We start from the raw sequence: 17,894 nt of genomic DNA, 5'->3' as shown, positions 1-17,894 counted from the left end.
ACATTTAAAAACTCATACACAGCTTATAGAGAGAACACAAAATTAGAACTAAATATCTAATGAAAGTAAGCATTTAAGCTTTACAATCCTTTAGTTTAAAGCCTGAATTGTCACACTTTCCTTCAGTGAAGCTGAAGAGGCTGACCTGCCCTGGAGTCTGGGTGCGTACAGCACCTACACAGCATTCCTTCCACTGCCAAGCCCTCTGCCCCACCTCAGCCCAGGAGAAAGGCAAGAGCCTTTCTCTGACAGACCCTTAGGAAGAATTGAGAGTCCCACCATGTTCAAAACAAATCAGTAAAATCTCAGAACAGCAAGTCTCTACTCAACAAAAGAAGGAATAGAAACACAAGTTGGGACCCAAAGTCACTGACATAAAAGGCAGAATCAGCATCCCCTCAGGGAACCCTGTGGCTTTAAAAGAGTTTCCAAGAGTTAAAACAATCCCTTGAAAGCTATGACTCAAACTAGCTGGCTTACTGCAAGTGCAATAATTAAGATTCTAGTAAAACCAGAGATAGATATCAGGAGTAGTACCTATTTATAATATTTTATTATTGTTTTAGTCAAACATTCACTGCTGCTCTGAACTTATAGAGACAGAGATATCTCTAGATTTCTACGACATCAGATTGGTCATTTATTTCAGGAATACAGGCATATTTGAAGATAGTTCCATGGACAAATATGGGAAACTAATGCCTAACTAAACCTTCATTACTGACCTCTTTTCTTTTCTGTTCCATATACCAGAGGATTTAGCTGCACGTCACCAGCACTTTCCTCAGTGATCTTCATAGCTCTAATTTTAGTGGACTTAATCATCACACTAAGATTCTTTTTGCTTTAGAATTTCATCCACTGGGATATGTCAATGCTGGAAGAAAGTGATAAACACTCCAGCATCTGAAATTTGTACCAAAAGATCGAAACACTTAAATTGTGTGCTTGGAAACTGCTGGATGGTTTTGGTACTACTTTAGTCCTTATTGGCAAGAAATTAAGGGTAGAGTTCCTGCTTTTTGGGAGATGGGAAATTTGCAATAGCTTTCACTTCATCCTTCTGTTTTCTTAATTAATAATTAAGTGGGTGCTCTGTCTCTCAAGAGAGAGAGCCTTTGTCTTGATCTTTGACGGAAAGAACCAGCATTAAGATACTCCATAAATTACCTGATAAATAGCCACCATCTTCCTTAGTCTATAAGGCTAAACCAGCACTGATTTAACCAGGGCATTCACACAAAACTGTGCTCCTTGGGAGAATATTCAAATACAAGCACTTTCTCAGATACTGAGAAAAACCATGAGATCACACAGGAAGCCTGCCAGCCACTGGGAAATGAAAACTTGAATGAAATGAAGGAATCTAATCTGAAAGATATTTAGGTAAAGTTTCTGGTAAATGGCACAATTTATTGTCCTTTTCTCACTAGCTAATTTCAAATCTTAAAAAAAGGTGACTATTTAAGTTCACTACTTTATCTGAGTGGGAAAACAAAAAATCAGTCTCTTGATTCTGTGAAGGTTTGAAAAGCCTGAAACAGGGCAGGTGGGAAGGCAAAAGGAAGAAAAGAAGCTGGTAACAAGTGAAGATTGTGAAGTCTGTTACAATTCCAAGACAAAAACTGCTACATTTTAAGTAGATGCCTTAAGGTACCTTGTGTAATTTTTGGAGAGATACAAGTTCAGAAGCATGTATGACAGCCACAGAATTCCCTTCCTATAATGAAGTTAACTGAGGGCATTTAAAATGTAATTCCTTAATCTAAAACTGAATAAAAGCCATAATTTCTTTTATGAGTATTTACACATTTGAGATAAAGTGATTACACAATGGAAATTCTAAAAGTAATTATTTCCCATACATTTATATTCCAGCCCAGAGACCAAGTACCTGTTAGTTGCCTTTCCTACAGAGAATTACTTGAAAGTTTTTGCATTCTCTCCTAGGGCTAAAATACAATAGGAATCCACAGAGAACATCAATTTTCTTTGCTTTTCTAATGTTTACAGCTTCCCTGTAGTATTTATCAAGAAATATACAACTCCCCATAGTTAGAGCTGTGCAAGCTAACAGTAGGAATTCTTGGTGTTGATGGGCCTATTGATCATCCAAACATTAAAATTATGTCTCCTGCAGTAAACGCCAATAAAACAGAGGTGCATTAATCAGGAAATCAATCGGCTTGTCAATAGAAGGGCTAACTTTGACAATGTAATGCAGCAGGAACACTGACTGGATGGTGGACCAAAACACAAGTAACCCAGGCAGTGACCTTTTTGTTTGACTCCTGGCTGTGCTGAAGTGGTGTAGGAGTAACTGGAATGCACAGAATGAAAGGAGAGAAGTAAGGAGTTAGCTGTTTAAATTGTACCATAGAAACAAAATTTATTGCTACAGTGACCTTTAGCTGTTCACTTGAAAAAAGAAAGAAAAAGAAAAAGGGGGGGAGGGGAAAGGGAAAATACAACATCACAAACCGAAGGAAAAAGTCACCACCTGAAAACCAAAAGAAAAACACAAACTCAACACCCCAACTCCAAACTTCTAGGTAAAATGCTTTTAAATTTCATTATGTTAACACCTTCTTCATATGGGTTAACTGAAATGATATATTCTAATTCCTGACTTTAGGAGATGGTACAGCTTAACTGAACCCTGCACTCTGAATAAACATTTCTAATGTTCTCAGCCTGAGCACGGTGCTGCAAGATACTTTGGAAGAACTTGGTTTTTTTCCATTTTTTGAAGGACACATTTACTGAACAAATATTTCAAAGTTTATATGTGAAAAACAGAATTATACACAAGTTAATGATGCAAGTTATTCTTCTGAGTTACACTTAAATATTTTACCAAGTATTTGATGAAAATGCATGCATCAGACAATGGAAAAGCAGGTAACAAACAGAAGCTTATTACACACAATTTGTAAATAAAAAAAAAACTTGCAAAAACATCTGTTATTTGAGCTATCTACATGCAGATGCAACTTTGTAAAAAAAATAAATTGATTTCACAAAGGGGAGAGTCATAGAAGATTCCTGACATTCTGTAACTCTTCTCACTTGTATGTCTGGACAAATATATTGCAAAGCAATACAATTTTCAAACATGCATTACTACTCCTGATGTCCAAAATTAAAAATCATTGCTGCATCCAGGCAGGATATTTTCAGCCATATGAAACTGACTGCAAAATCAAAGATCACAAAAATAACCCTCCCTATCACCATCTTGAGTGTTCTCTAAAGTCAAAGCTGTCCATGCTATGTTTTACTTTCTTACTACAATCTGGGCAAGAGTATCTAAATCAGAATTTTCCACAATGCAGATCAAGCTTTTAATTAATTTATTTTAAACATTCCACAGTGAGGCAAAATCAATTCTCAATTTTACCAATGCCATATAAGGAATTGTTGTAGACTGGCCATTGCAGACCTGGCCACTTCATCTTGCATTACTGCTGAATATATTGATTAAACAAAGACCAGAAGCTGACAGGAACTAAAGAGCCAGTGTTTGGGTATGGATGATTCTGTCCATCCAATTTCAGATCAATTACTAAGCTTCTGTCAGTGAAGTATTTGTTTTGAAGAGAAATAAAGAAAAAAAAGATCTGCTCACTGACTTGCTAAATAGTATTGAATATATCAATCAGGCAAATTTATAAAACAACAAATGAACTCTATGTGCTACCTAGCATAGTAGTTGTGTCTGAAAACAAAGGGGGAAAAATTTTACAAAATGTTTTTAGCTATCCAATACAAAAGCAATATCTACTAGAAAAGCAGCCCACATGTGTATATACAGAGGTATTAAATAGGCCACGGATGTGGTGTCCAAAACAATGTAGCAACATTCATAATAACATCAACATCATATGAGTTAGCCCCAAATGTAACCTCTCCCTTTAAGGGAAAAAAGGGAAAGAAAAAATCCCAATGAAAGAAAAAACACCAACTCTCATAAAGAAGCATGTTTCATCTTGGACCTATAAATTAGTACTCACTGCACTGAAAAAAATAGCTAGAACTAAAACACAGGGGATTCACTTAAATATTCTTTTTGCATGCATGTTGAAACAAAACCTGACAATGCAATACTATCCAAAGTATACAGCAATTGTACAACAAAGTTAATCATACATCTTGTATATGGTGGCAAAGTTTAGATTCTTAAAATGGTGATGGCAACACATCCCCAAATTTTATTACTAAACTGTAATAAGCCAAACTGTAATAAACTAACTGTAATAAACTGAAGTTCCAAAAGTGATTTTATTTTCTCTTTTTCTCAACCAAAAAGGAAATCTTTTTGTCTCTCACAGCTCTCATTTTCTCTCTTTTCCTGCATTCCTTTCCTCTATTTGTGCTAAACGTTAACAAAGTCATAACTGGTAAAAGCCCAGGCAACTACTTTTTGGGCAATTGTGTTTGTTTATAAGCTTATAAAAGCATCCTTATGTATTGAAAATCCATTGCTTGCACCTTATGTTGTTCCACATTCTTCTGGGGGAAATCTGGAGAGAATTCAGACAATCCCACTCAAATAATAACTCCAAAGTCAATGCTTGATTTAGCAACAAAGTATGACTTTGTGAAAAAAATAAAGTTTGGGACATTTGCTTCTTCAGGTGCAAACAAACTTCCTCACAGTGGAGACCGACCCTGTAGCCTGATCTGATTTGTCAAGAATGCTGTTGATTACCCAAGTGCTGCTGGAATACAAAACCATTCCATGCCACTAGAAATGAGTCTTTTAACAAAGATTAATGTTGACCATTGTGATAACTTCTCTAATTTTATTTATTTTTCTAACTGTGCTGGGATGTGGGACTGTGAAGCCATGCAGTTTTTAGTTTCTTCAGTGTTTTCTTATTAGACAGGTTCCTCCACTTTATTTTTGGTCACCTTTCTTCCTTTTTAGTTATATTTCTACTTACACCTGGAACACGTTAATTTTTTGTTGACGATATTTATGGAGCAGCAGTCGCTACACAATCTAGGTGCTATAAATTCATTTTTATTCTCACCACATTATTTCCTTCTCACACGCATATATGACCCAGTTATAGTGCAGAATATGTATTTCATAGCTGAAAATAGCCCTGGTTTTGGAAGCCAAGTTAGACAGACTCACATTGGGAACAAAGGTTATAAAGTTTTTTTCCCATAACAGGTAATTATAAGCACATTTATCACTTACATCTCACCACAGAAACATTCCAACAACACAATCTACCTCAGCAAGTCAACAACAGGACTAGAGCCAGTTGACTCCTCTGCTCAGCCCTGGCCAGGCTTTATCTGTCTGGACTACTTCATCTTTTTCTGCTCCCTCCAATTAAAAAAAGACTGAACAGAGGGTCCAAAGAAAGGTCACAGAGGTTCCCAGAGGGCTGAGAAACCTGCACTTCGAAGAGTTAGATAATTTCATCCTGGAGAATAGAAGGCTCAAGTGGGAACAAGATCACAGTTTTCCAGTGCCTAAAGGGCAGCTACAACATGAAAGGAAGGTCTCTCCTCACAGGGAGCCACATGGAGAGAACAACCAACAATCTGCACAAGTTGCACCATGGGACATTTCACCTTGATATAAGAAAGAATTTTTTTACAGTGAGAGCAACCAGTGACTGGAACAACCTTCCCAGGTACATGGTAGAATTCCCATCACTGGAAGTGTTCAAGATAGAACTGGACTGACATTAGATGATGTCACCTAGGCTCCTTTTCCACAAAATGATCAGCACCAAGTGATCTTTCACGGTGTGTTCAAACCTGTGCTATCCTGTGATTCTCTATTCAGAGCTTCAATGTGTCTGGGATATGAGTTTGGGATACTTTAAGACCTTTTGGCTCAAAAGAAAAGCTCAAATGCAGCTTATAATTTTTCAACGTCTGTCACAGTGTCTCTACAGATTCCTACCTGCATTTTAAAGTCATCCTTACTGTTTATCACAGGAGACCCCATAAGTGTGTCCATAGCACCCATAAAGCCAGAATGATCACATGAGTTTAACAAAACCTCACCTCCTGCTGTCCAAGCTGCATCCCTCTGCACAGGAGCAGCACAGAACAGAGTGGAGGATTTCGAGTTCGACACACCACAATGATGTTTAACTCCTGAAAGAGTCACTTCAGTCAACTGATGAGTTACCACAGCTGGAATATTAGGCTATTAGAAGCTACCTATAAAACTGCACAGTCTGTCTTGCTAAAAAAAAACAAACAATGCATAATGATACATCACAACAACATCATATCAACACCAGATTGTTCAGAATTCCAACAAATTTGAGGTTAAAGAAGAGAAAAAGAAAACAAACAAGAAACAATTACATGTTCGCAGTGTAATTGCAAGGTTAATGAAGTTTGCTAAGAGTACTGATCAAATAGTATGGAAACATTTGCCTCAGATAATAGAAAATGAATCTGAGAAAATTGGTAAAGAGATAGGTTTTGTGGGTCCACAAAAGAAAATACTTTTGGAAGTAAGGGGCAAAGACAACTGTCTTGCATTAAGGTGTCAAGATGACCTTAGGAAACACTTTAAATGACAGGTTCTGGAAAGAAAATATAGCCAAGAAAGAAAGGTAAGTAGTTTGAAGTTCAATTTCACTTTTCATTCTGGACTCACAGAGTAACCAAGCAAGCTCACAGAGTAAGATGAAAAGAATGTCATACAAGGGCAGGGAAATAAAATTTTTCTTCTTGTCCCCTTCTTGTAAATTGTTACATTTCCTTCTTTCATTGCATAGGATTCAAGTAAAATTAAAAAAAAAAAAACCAAAAAAAACCGCACATAGCAAAACCCTAGGAATTTAATTTAGTGATCATGTATATCAGTTAATATAAATTACTGAAATTTGATGTACCCATGAAAATGTGTTTTCGTATAAAATAAAATAATATGGAATATTTTATCCTTTTGGTGTTTTATCCTTTGAACATTTGTTCAGAATAGGAAACAATAAACCTTGTTATTTATAGCTGTTTCCTTCACAGGAATATCATGTGTATTTATTAAAAAACCAGTCATTGAAAATCAGACTCTAAGTAGGATTTCTCCACATTCAAATTTTAAGATACTTGTAAATCCTATTCAGGTGGGTGGGGTTTTTTTTTGGTTTTTGGTTTGTTTTTTTTTTTTTTTTCTTTTCATCAACTATCCAACTAGAAAGCAAATGAAAGTGAACTTGAAGCTGTTTGTGACCTCTCATGCAGAAATGCACCCATTTCAGTGCTAAAGGCTGCACAGCAGCAGTGATCTCTACAGACTGGTCTGCCAACTACCCAAACAGGAACGGGAAAGAAGACTTAACACCTGTTTTTGTGCAGGACAGCTTTTTCTTCCACAGCACCTTCATTCTTGAAAGCTTCTGAAGGAACTCACAAAGCCCCTTCTGAAAATTAAGCCTTTGGTCACATCACACTCTTACTGACAGGCAGATGTAATTACCTACAGAGCACCCAAAGCCTGTAGAATGAAATCTTGAGTGCAAAAACTGTTATTTTTATTTACTTCATCAAACTACCTTAACAGCTGAGCATCTGTCAGCTGCAGTTACTGTGTCTGTCCTGCTGTTCATCATGGAAAGATTAAGGGCAGTAGGCTACAAATTCTGGCTTTTGGGTTTTTTTGGTTTTTTGGGTTGGTTTTTTTTTTTGTGTGTGTGTGTGGTGACAGACTGAATTATCTTATGAAAGAGGGTCTGTTTGGTGGGGTTTTGAGTGAAATTCAGGAATTAGGAAGAAATGTGTAACTGTAGTATCTCGCAGTACTTACATGAAAACATACATCCTGAAGTGGATAAATATTATGAACATGTATATTATTCATATTTTTAACTGCATTAGAGGACAGAGAGGTTTTTCTGGGTAGTGATTCATTTAGAGGCTAATTTAAAATTTACAGATGATATTAAGACACACAGGCCTTAACTGAGAAATGCATAGAAAAGACCAGTAGATTGGGAAAAAATATCTTCAACCTTCATTTTATACATATAAAAAAGTAAAGGAAACATCAGGGGGCAGCAAAGCCTCTAGGCAGGTAGAGAAGCAGACTAGGCAGGGTATTTTCTCTACAGTAGGGTCTGAGAAATGAAAAGAGAAAAAAGTGGTTTATTTGTTTCTTCTGATTCCCCCTTAACCTCTCCAGCTGCTCCCATGTACTAGATCCCTACTTGCTCTGGAGCAGCTGTAAGCCTGGAAAGAGGAATGATGCTGTTTGGGTCCACTCCTAATGTATTTTTGTAGCCTAAAGAATTTAATTCCCAGATTAGCACAGCTGAGTTCCTAACAAGTTATCTTACTGTGAGATCAGTCAGGTCAGTACTGAGTCAGGCTGCATTTTCAACTATTAGAATGCTGTAATCAAAAAGGAAGAGAATTCATTAATATCAGGAAAATTAATGGTACCAATCCTGCACTCTGTGCAGCCAGAGCACATTTTGGAACCCGTGACAAAGCTTGTGGTTTCCAATTACAGTGTCCCAGGGGAAGTTTTATTCCCTCTTAGCAGAAGTTATAGATCAGAAGCCTTTTTGTTTATTACTATTTTTTATCTGATTTGGGTTCTTATGACCAAGAGGTTAATGGTATTTAAAAAATATAAACCTGTCCACACTAGGAGGTCTAATGGTGAATACAACATCCTCATCTGATCTGCTGTTTGTGTACAGCAAAACCAACACATCCCACAGCACAGGCACACAATGTGCACTTGTGTAACTTAATCTGGCCAAGCCAAATGGATTACACATGAGGGCTAATAGTGGTAAAAGCCCATCGTGAAATTACAGATCATGAAATTCTTCATGAGGGGCTCGTGAAAATAACTGAATGGGTTTTCTTACTTATTTCAGCACACAAGGCTACTAAAGGAATTTTAATGCTCTTCTGGTCAAATCCTGCTCAAATACGTGCCAGCTATTGTCCATAAGGCTATCAAAAATAGTATTTCAGAAGGAAAATTGATTTAAAGCTGAGGTGAAGTGATTAATCCACTGTCATACAGCACTGAAGACTCTGCAACACAGAAGTAAGATTTATTTCAGAAAATAATTGGCATTTATAAGAGATCTGACAAGATTATTTAGACAAAAAAATCTCATCAACATCAAAAATGCTTTCTGGAGTTATCTTGATGCAAGTGCTTTGGTGCTACAACCAACTTTTCAAACTGGCTTGTGGTACATAACAGATAGGAGCAGAGATCCCCATCTTAATACCTCTTCATAATCTGAACTATTTTATCTTTGTGAAATATTGGTTGAAAGCAAGTGCAAGGTATATGCATGATATTTGCAGTTGTAGCAGCTGCTCTGAATCCTTAGACTTTCTTAAATATCTGAAACACAAAAGAGCTAGGAACAAGAGATGCTATACTCTCATGATGGAAGAGGACGTAACCCCAAGAGGTTCTTTACAAAAAAAAAAAAAAAAAAAAAAAAAAAAAAAAAAAAGGAGAGAAGAGATATTGGCTCATATGGAAGCTGTGGAGGATGGAATAGAGTCGATTTCATCTCCAGAAAATAGGCACATTTTGGCTGATTAGAGACCAAAGCTGTTATCTGCAAATGACTGTCTGGATTTATGCTGAGTTTTGCCTCATCACTATTCTGCACTCTATCTGTAGCCTGAGAGGAAAATGAAAACAAAAGTGGGGGATAGAAAGCAAAAAGATCAGAAAGAAGAGAAAAGGCTTCACTTCTTTGCAGCAGAGATGTATTCCCACCAACCTTTTCTTCAAAACTAGAGTTTGTTTTGCATGAGAACTATCGGAAATAAAGCTGCTGAAAAATAAATCTAAAGAGGGGTTATTTAGTCAAAAGTTTGAAAATAACCTACAGATTTGCACAACAGGCTTTGTGCAAATTTTCATTGATGCAAAAAGCAAGAAAAGCCCTCCTTAGGCACATCTTAAGAATTATATCATCATCATATAAGCTTTGTAGTAAATGCCATATGAATCACTTTTCTCTTACAATACATACATTTAGTTCTGCAATGCTTAAATGTAAATATTTTCTTTAAAAAAAATAGCTCAAGCACAAGAGCTTTCCTCTCACATCATATTATGCTGACAGTTTAGTACATTAAAAAGATCAGTATTTTCTAAATTTAACAGACTAAATCAATATATTTTGTTACCTGATCATTTCTACAATAACTTGTTAGCAAAAAGCTCCCCACAAATCCAGTTTTCAATGGAAAACCTAATCATTTGAGCATCTAATGGTGATCCACGTATCAAATTAGCAACATTGTCATAGATTTGGGTTACTGTTATTGTTGCCAACAATTTCATAACTTCATTTTTAAAGGGCAATTACTCCACAGCTGTTGATTGATACTAAACTAACATAATCTTTGTGCAGTTTAAATACTGTTGCACCTGTTTCCAATTGAATTATTAATGGCAATTTTCTATTGCAGTTATCTTTTCATTTGCTTCAGTAGTGAAGGAGACAAGTGCAAACAATATCTGTCTTTTTTTAACTTTTATGCCTCATATTTTCAATTCTATTCTTCTAAATTGTTTTACTTCAGATATGGAGACTTCACAGATTTAAGGAAAACTATCTTCTTGCTTGCACCTACTCCTTCCTATCCTTCTCCAGCAGGGATTCTCTCTGTACCTGACAGGTTCTTCATATTCAGAAGCTGGTACCAAATGCCTTGGCAGGAAACAGATCCCATGAAGCCCAACAAATTTCCGTTCCAACACATACCATTGAGCTACCCACCAAGACAGACTGGACAGAACACAGTTGGGTTTATTTAAACTATTAATACTGCATTCATGTTAAAGAATTAGTTCAGACTAGAATAGACACAGAGAATAACAGGGCAGGAACCAAATGCTCCCTTTGTGCCTCTCTCAGTGTACCACTTTAAGTATAATCATCCAGTAAAAAGTATCTTGCATTTTCCTTCTGAGTCTGTATCCCCACTGCCAGGAAAGATTGGAAGGCAGTAATGGGAGCTGCAAGGGCTGCTACACTGGATTGCCACAAGCATGATTTACTCACTTGTTGGTTCATTTTCAGATGTCAATAATCATTGCCTTTAAGATTCAGAAAACATCACATAAATGGTGACATTTTTATTAAGTTGCAATAAGATATTGTATTGACCCCAGCAATACTAAAAAAAAAAAAACCAAAACCCCAAACTTTAGTAGAAAAAATGGATTGAGAGGTTTTTGCCACAGAAAATGGAATGCCTCAATAACAGCGGACACTGAAGTAGAAACTTCCCAGCACTTCCTTTTGTTTTAAAATTTACAGAAATATATTAAATAGCTATGACCTTTGTGATGCATTTCATTGAGATCACCACTTTGGTCAAAATTGTTTTGCTTGTGTTTTATAGGCTTAAATATTTTGGATGTTTCAACACTGTCAAAGCTGTAATCTCTGTACTTCTTATTAACTTAATCAGTTTAATGAATTGAAGTTGCTCTATAAATTGATTGAATAATAGTAGAACAAATAATTACATACATTTCAAGTGACTCAAACCATTACTTAAGTCTTGCGTAGTGTTCCAGCACGTTACCTAATCAAGCCTGTCAGTTTTTTGACACAAATACCATTGTACATACCCCTTCTTTACCTAAATAAGTTAATTAGGATGTTCTTGTTAGCTTAATCTTCAGAAATGAAAACTGACTTGTCAATCTCTGTTAGTTGAGTCAAATCCCTATAATCTTGTGACTTTGTCTCTTAATGGCTAGGTATATTTTAAACCTCTAGAGTAGTCAAGTTAATTCCACTGTATAATAGTCACTGTGGTAAAATTTGACTTTTACAGCATTCCAATTCTCAGAACCAATTAGCACACTTTATTACCCCATTTGGAACTGTTCCAAGTTTACAGCCATATCACTGTACTTCATTATTACTTTATTTAAACAGTCTGACTTAGACCCTTGCTACTGTAAGGTGGTCTGCTATCAAATTCTGGAAGTATTGCATATATTAAACAGATGTCAACACTACAGATTTTTAATTAGCTGCTCTTATTTTGTAACATTTACTCAGGCTCCCGAGTACTGGCACAATTTGGTGCCAGACAGATATGACGTCCTTCAAATTGGACAACAGGGGAAAAGAGGTCATGGGAATGAAAACAGTAAAAGGTCAAAGTCAAGTTTAAATGTGGAATAGCTACAAGACACTTCAGGTAATAGCTTGACAGTGTAAATGTGGCACACAATAGAGAGGTTTCTAGTCCATGGAAATCATGTAGGTTTGTCCTTGGCTTTCAAGCGCACAGAAACTCAGAGATTTTGATAAGTACCTTGATCTTGTAATTTGCAATCTGCGTCTGTGACAGAAATAAATAATCAAATCACTTTTTCAGCAAAGTTCAAGGAAGGTTCAAGGAAGTAGCCAGAAGAGCAGATTAAACATGCAGAGGACTAGTGCATCTCACCTCCCCTTTTCCTCAAACCAGCAGTGATTTCTGTATTGTTTACTCCTATGAAGGCTAAAGAGATGAGCAGATTAGGTCATTCAGTGGCTCAGAACTGTTACCTCTTATTTGCAGGATAGTTCACCATATGCAGCTGTGGTTTAGCTAAGAGTCAACAGCCCAGTGTCATGGATATCCACCTCTGATAATCCTTTCTTAAAAGGCAAATCTCCAAGCCACCGGAAAAACAACGTGGGCACTCAACAAGACATTTCTGGCAAGCTAACTCACTACTGTAGTTTCTATATTTTGGCCTTGTCAGTCCAAAATAATTCTTCACTAAAACATATGTTGCAACATTTCAGAGCAATTTACAATAATTTCTAGAAAATGCAGTCTTAAGTGTACCCATTGGAAATGAAGTTCTATAAAGAATTTTGCTGAGCTAAGTCAACATGAAAGATATGAAATATTGCATCAAGAAGTAGAAGTGAAACATTTCTATTTTCCTCATATTTTTAATGGTTGTACTTCTCTTTGCATTTTGTGGGAAAAAGATTCTGTCACCAACAAAGAATCTGAAGATACAGCAATTGCACTTTCCTAACAGCAAAACTTTTAGGAGCCTAAGGGAAATTAAGTTAGTTATTATTGTGTAGCAAGATAAAAGTCTGGATAATGAATGAGAAAGGTAGTACCAGTGTGATTCCTGACCCATTGCTAAGACAGCCAAGCTGAAAACATTTTTAAGTTGGGTGTTATAATGTCAGAAATATAAATAAATTCATTGGGTACTATTTTCTGTGGGCTGTCAGACATGGCTGTTAGATGGGACTTGTGGCTCTGCTGCTTTCACATCAAAAGAGGCTACTTCCAGACACTATGATGAGCTTTCACAGAAAATAGCAAACATATCTACTAATGCCATACTTTACATTATCCCTTTTTCATTAGCGAGGAGCCAGTTCTGACTTTTCTCATGCAACATCCTGAGAGACAGTAAAAACAAGGATAAGGCAGGACCAGGCCATCCCACACATATTAAGATCCCTCTTCTTCCTTCCAGCTCATACTCTGAAGCAGCCACAATGGAAAGGTCCCTGCTATGCAGTATTTCATCTCTGAAAGTAGGAAAGTGCTGTAGACATGATGCAAACTTCATAAAATTCCCAATCCGTCTAAGGGCCATATGATCTTGAACAAAACATTCAGTCCCAGAATTAGATCCTTGCAATCTAGCACACACACACTCTATTCCTGAATAGAGGAATAAGAACCTGAGTGCTCTGACCACAGAACACAGAAGCTGGAAGGAAGCTCAGCCCTGGGAGAGAACAGGCAGTGCCATCACTGAAAGAGGCTCCAGCCCTGGGGCCTCTTGAAGGAAAATGACAGCCCAAAACCAGCAGCCTCTTCTGAAGTGATAAAGCATTAGCTCCTTTCCTGCAGAGCAAGGAAATTTTAGCTGAGTAGGAGATAAATGAACTTCAAGTAGACAAAATTCACCAGGAAAAAAGGTGGGTGAAGTTTGTAACTCCTGTGTGGATTTTCAAATTACCTTTGCAGGTTTTTATCTTCATACTAAAATTCAAGTGTGTAAACTTTGCTTCAAGTTACATTTTTAAAGAACTGCAGGGTCTTACTGAATATGTTCCAAAGAGTTTTCACAATCCAGCTAAGCTTTTAAACATATCAGGATGCACAGAAGCTAAACCTTTACTCTTAATTTTAATCTATTTTCTGAAGTCAATAAATCTCACATGGCTGCACTAGGTTTACACATGCTTCTTTCTCAGCCTTTCACCTCCATTTAAAAAAAAATCATGGACTAGCTTGGCAACACATTTTTATCAAAGCTGAATATCACTCAGGTTTTTGAGAGAATCAAGTATCTACTGCTGTTGTGAAAAAGAGGTAGCGTAAAAGACTGGTGACTAGGCCTAAACACCCTGCAAGGAAAATCTTGATGTTCTCATTCTGTCAGACCAGACAAACATAATGGAAATATTTAATAAAATCACAACCTGAAGGAAAAATTGAATATTGAGACTATTTTATCAGAAGATACAGATACATTGGAATGTGTGTAACTTTTAGTGCTGAGAGAACTATTTTTCCCTGTCTAAACTCCTTTATTTTTTCCATACTAAAGACTTGACATTGACCAGCCAATATGGATACTCTATTCAAGTTTTCTCTCTGCTTGTGCTGGTTTACCTTTACTAGTGATAGAGTTATTTAAAAAAATCTGAGAGTTGGAGTGGCACATTACATTTCCAGAGACAGTAAAAATAGAGAAAATAAGTATTTCTCAGAATTATCGCCATTAAAATCTAGGGTGATAGGTTTTCAAAAATTTTCTCTTATTTTAAATATTTTCTCACTTTCTAAAGGAAAATAATATGTATCAGAAAAAATGTCAGTTGCTGACAACTGCAAAGATTTCAAAAACTACTATGGCATAATATCAGCCTGACTGCTAACTTGGTGGAATATGAAGAAAACATAAACAAAAGTGCTATTTTAAAACAAGAAGCCCTAAAGAAATTAATGTATTATGCTTATAACCTAGTAACAAAACTTTCAATGAATATAGGATTACCCTTAAGATGGGAAATATTTCTGACAAATTTGATTGTGTTTTGCTTGATTATAACATTACTTAGTTTAGCAATAAAATCTGAGATGCCTTTATTTAGTTTTAAAGGTTTCTTCCTTCCCCATCCCCCACACTTTAGCTTCTTTGTTTAAAATTACATAAAAATTATTTTTATCCAACAAAGCTGTCCAAATTTAACACATCAGCAGTCCAATTTCATAAATCTATACATATATTCAATTTTTTTTCCTTTATATTATATCACTTGCCCATCCTCTCTATCTCAGTTCCTATAAATACAATATGAGCATGCTGCACCTTTTCTGCCAGGAAAATTGGATAGCATAAGAAAGAAAAATTCAGGTCAACTTCAATTTTTTCATTGAGAAATATGTAATGTGAAATTGGCAAGGCAGCAGTGAGGAAAACAATGGGGAGACTGAGGAAGTAGGCCAACAAAAAAAAGTCTGTGTACCTCCTACAGGTGGTAAAAGGGTCAGGTAGAATATAAAGTGGGCAGAAAAAGATCAAACGGTAAAAAGCAATTAACCCCTCGGCACTGGGAATGGGGATTTCCTGACACCAACTGCTAAATACTGGCCTTAGGGGGTTAAAGGATCAAATAATAAGCCAAGTCCTGAAATAAAAGCTATCATTTTAGACAGTAAGGCAAGGAATTTCAAGTACATTCTGGGTTGCTCAACTAGCGTGGTACAAGGGGAAAGGCATAGAGGAGAAACACACCAAAAGATAAATGGTAAAAATAGTTTTCCACATTTGGACTCAGATTTCAGCAAACCTTTATTTTTTTTTCCTTTTTGAATTAAACACAGCTTTGTCCTATATACCTGTGATCTGTGACCTCACCCAGCTCTTTTCTGATACACAGGGATATGTAACCTCCATTTTTTGAGCAAGTTTCCTTTTGTTTTGTGACTAACTTCTGAACATTGTCTATAATAGCTGTCTATACTACCTGTAGGTGGTTTACTTAATTGCCTGAAGTGTTACGGTTCTTTTATTTCCTCTTTCACAGAAGAGTCAAAAAAAACAGAGGAAAAAAAAGAAGGGAAGTGACAGCTGAGGAATTCCATAACAAAAACACCAACAATTGATAGTCAACTAATCTATGAAATCACACAAATCTAACAGCAATAACACTATGGTAGTCATGGTAGAGGGGTTGTTTAGGGGGTTTTTTCTATTTTTTTACAAAAGCAGTTTATTTCAGGACATCTTAGGAATTACACTTATTAACTGTTTTAAAAGTTAATTAGTAACAGCTTTAAAGTATAGTTTTATATTAAAAATTACTGGATTTTTAAACCAGTTGATGATTTATAGTATGGAAACTCTTATTGAATAGAGCATGAAGCTGATTGGTTTTCTTCTGCGCAAACAAGCACTCAGAAGTTGTTACATAAATGCTGATCTTATCACAAAACTTCAGTGGATGAAAATATTCTATCCCTAGTGAAACGAGTGAAACTTCATTGATTCCCACTAGCTACAAATCCAACACGACTGCATTCTGAAATTTGCAACATTTTTCAATGGCACTTAACCTCTGACCACTTAGAAATATTACAGGGAAAATCAACTTTGACATCAGCTTCAGTGTTTTGTTTGAAATTTTGTTTATAGGTGCAGGATTCTTTGTCAGCTACCTGTCTTCATGGAGGTGTAATAGAGATCAGGTACCAGGAGCCTGAGGACAATTTAAAAAAAGGCATAGTGTCTGTTATTCCCTTGCAGTTGTTTCATTTGGCCAAACCACCTAGGGGGACTGTTAATAACTGCCTACAAAACAGTGCCTCACAAGATTTGGGTTTCAGGGAGGAGATGCCATGAGCTGGGTATTGTCCCATGGTACATCCCTTTGTGCAGTCATGGCTTCAGTTTTGAATTGTGCTCATTGAACTCAACGAAAACATCTCCATCATCTTCAGTGGTCCTGCTCCAGGCTCTGAGAGAGAACTGGAAACACTTCTACAAGGATTAAGAGCAGTGGGAAAGAGAAAAAAAATTATAGAAAAGATACAGCAAGACATGACACAAAAGAGAAATGAGGAGGAAAAAAGACCAAGCTGTAGATTGTAGCACAATCCCACTGTGTTACAGTACGATACAAAAGACAGTGAACACGTACCTGTTACCAAAAATTAAATATATAATAAATTAAAAAGTGCTCCCAGTTGGCAAGACCAACACACCTTGCAGTTCAAAAATAAAAGCAATGCATGACATGGCACTTTGCTAGGTGGCCTGAAAATATACAGAGCGTCACTCCATGTAAAGTTCGAAGTGATTCTCTAGAACAGCAATCACAAAATGGATCCCTGAGCAAAAGTACTTGACAAGAGCTTCCTCTCCCAAAGGGAGCACCCAGCCAGCACGTTACATTCCTTTGAAGTGTTCTACACAAATATTCTCTCAATCTAACATCATATCCACTTTTTTGCTTCCCCAAACTTCTCTAATGAAGTCTAAAATAAATTATTTCCTGCTAGGCCAAAACAGAGATGAAAAGTATGAGTTTGATAAAATATTAAAGAATATTCAGATTATTATCAGGATCCTACCATTCTTCCATTTGTTGTTCGAAACCATATTTGAGAAGAAAGGAAATCCTGACCTCCTAGAGCCTGAGAACATAGTGACTTTTTATGACCAGATAAAGTTATTAGAATATAAAGTCTACTTTTGTGTTGCCACCAATTAACACCTTTGTTATGAATTCAATAGCTTCCTAGAAATCAGGGGAAATAAATGACAAATGGAAAAGATCACACAGTAAATGATCAAATAAAGTTTAAAATATATAGAACACATATTTTACAAATATGTTAAGCTTATTCAAAGTTTCCTC

At 36.3% G+C, this 17,894-nt stretch overlaps 1 long non-coding RNA gene across 1 annotated transcript in view; it reads right to left on the bottom strand.

Annotated features, from left to right (window-relative positions):
- Positions 1–17,894, bottom strand: part of LOC135304995 (uncharacterized) — a 657,910-nt gene that overhangs the window by 281,838 nt on the left and 358,178 nt on the right. The gene's annotated exons all lie outside the window — the stretch shown is intronic.

The sequence above is a fragment of the Passer domesticus genome, chromosome 7, assembly GCF_036417665.1.
Source record: "Passer domesticus isolate bPasDom1 chromosome 7, bPasDom1.hap1, whole genome shotgun sequence".
Lineage (NCBI taxonomy): Eukaryota > Metazoa > Chordata > Aves > Passeriformes > Passeridae > Passer > Passer domesticus.
The sequence above is the reverse complement of the archived record's forward strand: the minus strand, read 5'-3'. Positions and strand labels throughout refer to the sequence as shown.